Source organism: Miscanthus floridulus, chromosome 3 (genome assembly GCF_019320115.1).
Source record: "Miscanthus floridulus cultivar M001 chromosome 3, ASM1932011v1, whole genome shotgun sequence".
Taxonomy (NCBI): Eukaryota; Viridiplantae; Streptophyta; class Magnoliopsida; order Poales; family Poaceae; genus Miscanthus; species Miscanthus floridulus.
The window spans coordinates 35,019,548-35,027,821 of NC_089582.1; the positions used below are offsets into that span (position 1 = coordinate 35,019,548).

General features: G+C 41.1%; 1 pseudogene; it reads left to right on the forward strand.

The window, feature by feature from the left end:
• Positions 1-302: 302 nt before the first annotated feature.
• Positions 303-7,462, forward strand: LOC136543509 (protein LURP-one-related 15-like; annotated as a pseudogene).
• The last annotated feature ends 812 nt before the right edge of the window (positions 7,463-8,274 follow it).

Below are 8,274 nucleotides of genomic sequence, written 5' to 3' on the forward strand. Positions count from 1 at the left end.
TAAGAGCACATGCGGTTTCGTACCAATTTCTCGTTTCTCGCTAGATTGTTGGCTGATCGGGTACGTAACGTGACTATAGAGTAGATCTTTTCATAGTCCACATCCACACTTTGCTTGGTCAACTTGTGTCTACTCAAGGAAGCAAGCAGGAAGGGACAAGGTAAAACACGCGAAATTAAGCTGCGAGGACGGGCAGCGAGCGACAACGCGTGGCCAACTCCGATCCTCGTCCCGCCCCATCCAGCAAGCTAGCGAGCGCTGGCGCGCTGGTGTACCAGTGGCAAGGTGCGCGATCGAGCTCGATGGAATTGGACGACAGTAATTCATCAGCGCTGGCGCTGACGCCGCCACCGGCACCGGTGGCGGTGGCGGTGGTGTCCCCGCAGTTCTGCGCGCCGCACGTGGTGTCGCTGACGGTGACCAAGTACATGAGCTTCTCCGGCGGCGACTTCACCGTCACCGACGACGACGCTAACGGCGACGTCGTGCTGCAGGCCAAGGACACGTTTCTCTGCGTCCGGAGCCACCGGGTGCTCCACGACGCCGCCGGACGGGCCATCCTCCTCACCATGCAACGGAAGGTAGGTAACGTTACACACGGCGGATCGATTTTCACCATGCGCATTTCCTTTTGTTTCTTCCTCTCGGCATAAATGGAGTATATCCCTCCTCACCATGCAACGGAATGTTAGTATATTCCTTGTAACAAATTAATTTTGTAAAAGCTAGATAACTTTGACTTAGGATAAAGCTAAAATGACTTACAATATGGAATAAATGGAGTAAAAAGTCAACCACCCTTTGAGTTCAAGTTATTTTTTGAGTTTTCAAAAAAAACCTTGATTTTATAAAATACAAGCGTTTGGATGCAATAAACTTTATAGTTTTGGATACCATAGTATTGATAAAAGTGTTGACCCTGATTGGATGCAAAGTACTTTTAGAGTTTAAGAAATACCATAGTTTTGTGAAATTCTTTGATTTTAGGGTAACATAAAGTGTTTGGATGCAACAAATTGTATGGTTTTGAATCCAATGGTATTGCTAAACCTGTAGTCTTTTTGGAGTTTTTAAAACTCCACTCTAGCCTCATTTTTTCTGTAAACCATGGTTTTGCACATCAATAAGTTTTAAAACTGTAGTTTTCCAATACTTTGGTTTCCCATAGTCTTTTTCGGAGTTTTTAAACCTTTTGTTTATAATTCTTTTTGAAAATTTGCACGTCTCTATTTTATAAAGTTTCAATTTTTAATACTATACAACATCCAACCCTACCTAGCCAGCTCCCACCACTACAAGACATGTGTGGTTTTTTGACATTCTATTTATGCCAAAATATATGGAATTATTGTCACAACTTAAGATTTATGGCTTTCAGTTGACGAAAATTCAAACGTCAAAAAATCAGCGTCACAAAGTGATCTTGTGACATTTGTATATTCATTGTCACAAGCTTATGACAATGGATTTTAGTGTCATATAGGTTTATGACTTTGGTTTATGTCACAAAATCTTAGGCCTTGCCACATGGGCAAATGCCACGTAGGATCAAAAGCTGACATGGTAGGAAAAAAACGTCACAAAATGAGTTTTGGCCTGCTAAAGCCCACATAGCAGGCTGCCTCTTCATGGGCCACAAGCTTTTTTGGGCTGATATTGCCTGGCCCATTTTTCATTTTCGTTTTATTATTTGGCCTAGTGCTTTTATTTCCTACTCTAGAACTAGTTCCTGAAAGAAGAAGAATTTTAGGTGACATTCAAATCTAGGGTGAGTTGTTTTGGGTGAAGTTAGGTTTTAGGTTTTTAGGGTCCATGGTGAAATCCAGGATAAAAAGGGGAGGGAACTGGGGGAGGCAACATGCTTGTTAGAAGAAATAGGTAGCAGGTTGTCTGGAGAAAAAAGATACCATTGGTTGTGGGTGGAGGGGAGCCATGGTAAAACCGAGCTAAAGGAACATACGGGGGCAAGGACAAGTTTAACCACAAGATACCATTGAGGTGGTAGAAGAGGAAAGAGGAGCGAGCATGTTAGGTGGAAGAGATAGGTAGATGATGGTTTAACGTGTGGAATGTCGCTGGCTACAAGTGGTGAAGGATGATGGTTGTGTGGTGAGAGAGGCATAGTGAAGCCAAGCTAGTGGAACAGATGGCAGTAGGTGCGAATATGATACCATTGAAGAAGTTGCAGTTAGATAGAGTAGGCAGTATATATGAGACAATCGGGCACATGACAAAGAAGACATAGTTTGTAAGCACAAAGAAGAAAAGAGCATGATCATCCAATCAAGATATTACAGTCCAGATATTGGTTGTTGAAAAAAAAATCCTAGGCTCTAAAGTATAGCATCATCCTAATTCGCATATGTGCATGAAAATGTTGGAAGTCTGTCTCTCTACTTACTACTACCAGCACCAAACAAACAACACGAATGGAGTGGTTGCACAGAGTGCTCATTGGGAGGCATTGCATGGTTTAAGAATCATGGTGAGTTTAGATGGAGAAGTGAATTTAGCTCAACTGGTTGGGTGAAATGTGTGATCGTGCACCCAACCACGCAGGTTCAAAACTCCTCTTCGCTTGAATTTGGGTGCCTATATTTTCTCTTTTTAATGATAATGATTAATGAAAATCCACCTAGTTCTTCCTAGATTGGATCTAGTTTTTTATGACGAGTTTATATATTTGAAACATATGTGTTGTGCACAAAACAATGTCCGATCCAAAAAAAAAAAGCAGTGATATTGGAATATCAGTACCAGTTGCAGCCAAGAACCGATAGTCGTACACAGTTATACATCATGGGCAATCGTGAATAGAAACTATAGTGATATGTGTTGTATATAAATGCTTGCTAATTGTTGGCTTCAACCGATGTGTAGTAATGTATCACTGGGTGCTAAGTCAAGACATGTCATAGGGGGTGTTAAGGTTTCTTCTTCTCTCCAACGTCCAACACCACCTGCCTTTGCTAATAGTGGGTCCCATGCAGCAACACCACCACGTGCAACACTAACAAGATGGGAAGAAGCAAACTACGAGAGAAATATTTTTTTATGCAGAGCACCGGGTACTCAATTTTGCACCTGTGCTAAGGTTGTTAGCTTGGCACCCCCGCGCTCCAACGTTTAGCACTGCTGCTAGCTGCTTCTCTCTCCTCTTGGCACCCTCTTAGAACACACACTAAAGTTGCCCTAACTGTTTTCGGCTACAACCAACAATGTTCCCTGTGTCCGCTGCTGTTTTTCATCTCCCTCAATCATTGCTCAGCGGCCTCGGAATTCTAGAACCGGCGGTGACAATCTTTCACTGCCGGTTTGTTTTTAATCAGCGATGATGGTCCTGCAGTAATAATTTCCGGATATGTAGAAATGACTTGGTCTATCACTGCATCAACATATACGTAAATAAATGTATAACCCCCGCGTAGTTGCGCGGGCTAGGAAGCATGACAATGTGCAATGTTTTCATTATAAAATACAATGTGTCTGTTTCAGAGGAAAAATAAAACCTCTTGAGTTGTTGCCTGTGCTTTGCCAATCTGTGATATATATAGGCATTTTTAAAAGAATACAGCAACTCAAACCCAAGCACGGGGAGCCAAAAAGAAATCAATCTGAACTCTATCACAAAGAGTTGCAGGAAGTAATAAAAATAAAAGGACATACGCAGAAAAGAATTGGTAAGCTATAATGGTATTGTATTAGGTGACCCAGTTGTTCTCATATCAACAACTTAAAATATGGCAAATGATACAACCAACATTTACTCTGGAGCACCAGAGAGCACATAAGAAGGTGAGGGGATATCAGTTAGAAATGTGCTACCATAATTATCCTGAAACTTACGTTTCACAGAAATCCATAAAACTAACAAAAAAACTGACGTGGTGTCATAACGGTTCTTCGCCTGTCCTCATGCAGATGTGCCCTGTTGTTATGAAGAATATTGAACACTTGCAAGCAAGGGACGATGTAGATGAGGTTTTCCCTGGACTGGTGTTTGCCATGGGCGCACAAGCTGCTGTGTGGATTGGCACGTAAGGAAAATGTTTTAGTAGGTAAATAATATTTCTGATTAAAATTGTGCGCCACATATAATCCTAGCCGTACAGCTGAGCAATGTACTATTAAATTAAAATGATTGTAATATGTACCACATCACGAAGAAATGATTAATTCCATCATATGGCACATATGTTCATATGGATCCACTAACTAAAGAGGATGGAATCATAAATGACATTGGAAAAAGGGCCATGTATTTCATCTCAGGTTTTATTGTTCTACGAATGGTTCACATGTGTTTTAGGCAACATAAGCCATAAGTGGCACCTAGATGCAAATGAATATGTAGGCATCGACGTAAAATGGCAGCAGCATAAACCAAATCAGTAAGAACTCATTAGGTTGATGGTATGTGACAGATATGTTCACGTGAATTCACCAATTATAAGTCATGGAATAATTATGAATGCCACAAAACATGTATCATGTATTTCAGGGCAAGGCATAGAAAATGTGCAAGATGTCGGGCTTTATTGTTTTGCAAATAAGCGCAAATGCTGTAGGCGATATATGGAGGTTATGCAATAGCAGGATAGTCTGGAACCACGCATGCAAATAAATTTGAGCTGCATAGGTGGCTTGGCCGATGAAAATAGGATGGGCACCATGGAGTAATGGGTTGCATGTTTGAAACTGTAGCGGCAAAAGCAATGCATGTTACTGTTTTCATTTTAAAAATGTTTTATCCAAAAATTTTCTCTGCACTCTGCAGTTCAGGATGGCCTTAATTTTAGGATAGCATTTTTGTTCGACAAACACTAAAGCACATTTTTCCTCTGAAATATGATATGACATCCCAACTAAAGTGCTTCATTAAAAAATCATGTTGTCATGCCTAATAAATCCATTGATACTATACCACCTATAAATCAGATTAGCAAGAAGGTTACACTTTTTAATGCAAAAATTTGTGCATATTGTAGTAACCACCGTGTAGTAAGTACGAAACATAGCTGAATTTTCTCGGGGTCAAGATGAGAGGCAGAAAAAAAATCTGACCCCACTAGAGCTCTGAATCGGACCACAAAGTAACTGTTTTTTGGGTTTCCCTTGCAGGAGCTGTGTGGCCTATGCATTTATTTTGTAGAAAATACCTGATTAATTCCGAGACACAAATATTAACATTGCAGAACCCACGGAGGCATAGGATGGAAGAACTTACGTGTGGAAGTAGGGTCGTCGTGGCCGAAGCTATTCCCTTGTCCAATGCATTCCTTTATAAATTTCTGCATAATCATATCAGCCATTACATTATGACTATAAGACATAGAAACTTAGATATCACCGGGAAAAATATATCTATTATATTGCGAGGCAAGGAGCAATATGCACACAAAGGACCTATGAATGTACAGGTAGCAAAATCTTCATTTTTTTTTGCAATGTTCATATGTTTTTTTTTTCTGAAAACTGCATTCTATTGGAATCATGTACAGAAGAAGACTGTAGTTAGGTTCATACTTCATAGTTTGAGGTTCATCAGCAAGTATAGAGGTAGGTAAACATTCACAGGAACACATGGCAATCTGTCAGAGTTATTGCCTACAAAGTCAAACTACTTCAGGTAGGAAAAAACTTTTTTTTTTGTTTGAAAGCTGGGCATATAAGATGGGAAAACTACAAAACCTGTATAGATATGGATGCCAGGTCTCAGTTGCAGCCTTTGGAGGTACAGTCCACCATGGTATGCACATCTACAATTCTCCAATCCTGGGCAGTCTTTAAAGAATCCATCAACTCAAACCGAAGCTGTATATGGAAACAAAAAGAAATGAATCTGAAGTCCATCGCAAAGAAATGCAGGAACTAATAAAAAATAAAGAATATATGGAGAAGCGAATGGAATAATGAATCATTATTGCAGAGTTGCATTGTCTCATTGTTAAAAAAAAGTTCATCATTGCACAATCCCAAAACCTCAGTAGGTAACATGAAAATGAAACACTTCACCGGCATTGTACAACTAACGATATTGGGTCTGCACATGATCTGATAATAAGGATATTGAAGTTAAGCAAGATGGTAGTAATAAGGAAGTAGAGTAAAGTTAAGTATGGATGTCACTGAAAAGAGTCCATATTGATACAAACTGCAGTAGATTAACAGTAAGCATATTAGCAGGGAAAGGAAGTCTTGATGCCGTTGTAAATCATAGAAGGACCAAGTAAGAAACCCAATACATGAAGCATTATGTAAAAGTTAAAATATGCACTCCAAATTACAGCAGCAGATTAAATGTGTGTAAACTGGGAGTTGTCAGTGAAATCTAAGGCTGCATAATTTTCTTATAGCCCTCCATGTGCTGATTACAGTACCAAACATAAGGTAGTGGGGAAAATATACGTAGCATAGTATCCTGTGAATCACTAAATATCTGTTGGTATAGTATATGTACATTCTGAGCAAAGGAGTGCATGACAAAAAATGGAGAAGGTGCTGATACAGGGGTAGCTCCATTTGAACACTGAAAATTATTTCATCGAGCTATGATGGTGTGGTCTAGCATTTCATCGACCGACGGAAAGGCAGAAAACAGCAAGGCGAAAGAGAACAGGGACTGAAAACAGCAAGTCGCGGCACAGAGGGCGGCGGATGGCACCGGGGCGCGGGCGGCGCAGCGTCGAAGAAGCTTCGCGAGGCGGATTTTTTTTGCCGATCACTTTTTTAATTCCTGTCGTTGACCGTACGCGAGAGATGTAGAGGTATGAGCCTGCCGTTGCTGGAAAATCTAATGGCCAGGGAAAAGGGGCGACGTGGCTGTCTGTGCGATCAGATAGGGTAGTATAGGAATAAGGGAAAGGTATAGATACGGTGGTTGAGTGAGATTTCCGATTCAGGCATTTAATTAGCATCACCTCACAAGCTAAGCAGGGCGTACGTACTAACAGGTATTTAGTATGCTTGACACGTGGGAAGTGTTTAGAGGGGATAGCACGGCTGCAAATGATTTGCTCTTCACGGTGAAGAAAACATCCATTTTCCCACTGAAGACAGATCACCACAGCAGAGCAGCAGATATATATGTGATTTCAAGATCAAGGGTAGTAGCTATTTCGACTTGGAGAGGTCTTGTGCCTTGTATCGTGGCAACGACGACTCCGACGTAATGATTGCTCAAGTGAGTACAAAACATGCATATAAGTAATATATTGCCCCTTGCTTCTAGCTAGCTAATTGATTATATTTCGGAGTTTCTAAACTTTTGGGTTGATGAGATAGTAATAAAAATGCATGCATGCATGTATGCCATTTGGTGGTGCTGCAGATGAATCGTAAGCTCACCTGGTGAAATGTGCTGCTCGGAATGGACACGTACAGTGTCAGCGTGTTCCCTCACGTGGACTATGCATTCATTGCGGCTCTTGTTGTGATTCTGGATGAGATGCACAGGGGTTGATCCATGAGGACGACCACACACCGACGACGCCGTTGACCAACCCCAAGCTTCCCCCATGCATCGATCGAGTTGCTGGCTTATATTCAACACTGTTATTCGATCAAGGGATGCATATGTATATATAAAAATTATGCTAAAATAAACAACTTTATTGACTTGTGCAGATAATCTCTACTGCATCTTGTTTGCATGGTTGATTTTTGTTGGTGTTATATTGACCAAATGATGTCACATTAGCAGACATTGAGCGTATCATTTCTTCCACCCATCATGACATGAAGCGTGAGTCAAACATGTAGTCTTTGACACCATTTGTGGTATCTATGGACACGGTTCAAATCTATCATATCATTCAAACGAAACATTCGTCAAAAAATTTGTGTATTATTTCATTGATATATGTACAATATGCACTCACTTTTTTTTGAGAAGTTCGGGGGGGAGAGCATCCCCACCTTTTCATTTCATAAAAGGAGCATACATGAGCAGTTTGTTACATGTCGTTTATGGAGAAATTAGCATGGGGTGGGGAGGAGAACAACAAAGCCCAAGCATGGGCAACATGTCTATCTGATGGGGGCAACCTACATGCCCAAAGCTCAGCATCTTCACGACACCCCGCGAAGAGGCGAGTGTAGCAAGGAGGCAGGGAACGGAACACAACATCGTGCCTGTGCTTCCAGAGACGCCAACAACAAAGTAGAAGAAAGGCATTGAAGTGGGCAGTAGGGATGGTGGACGGTGGTTGAACGCGCCAAAGAGCAGCAACATCTTCTTCATCAATTTGCACATCAATCCAGTGCCAAAAGCCA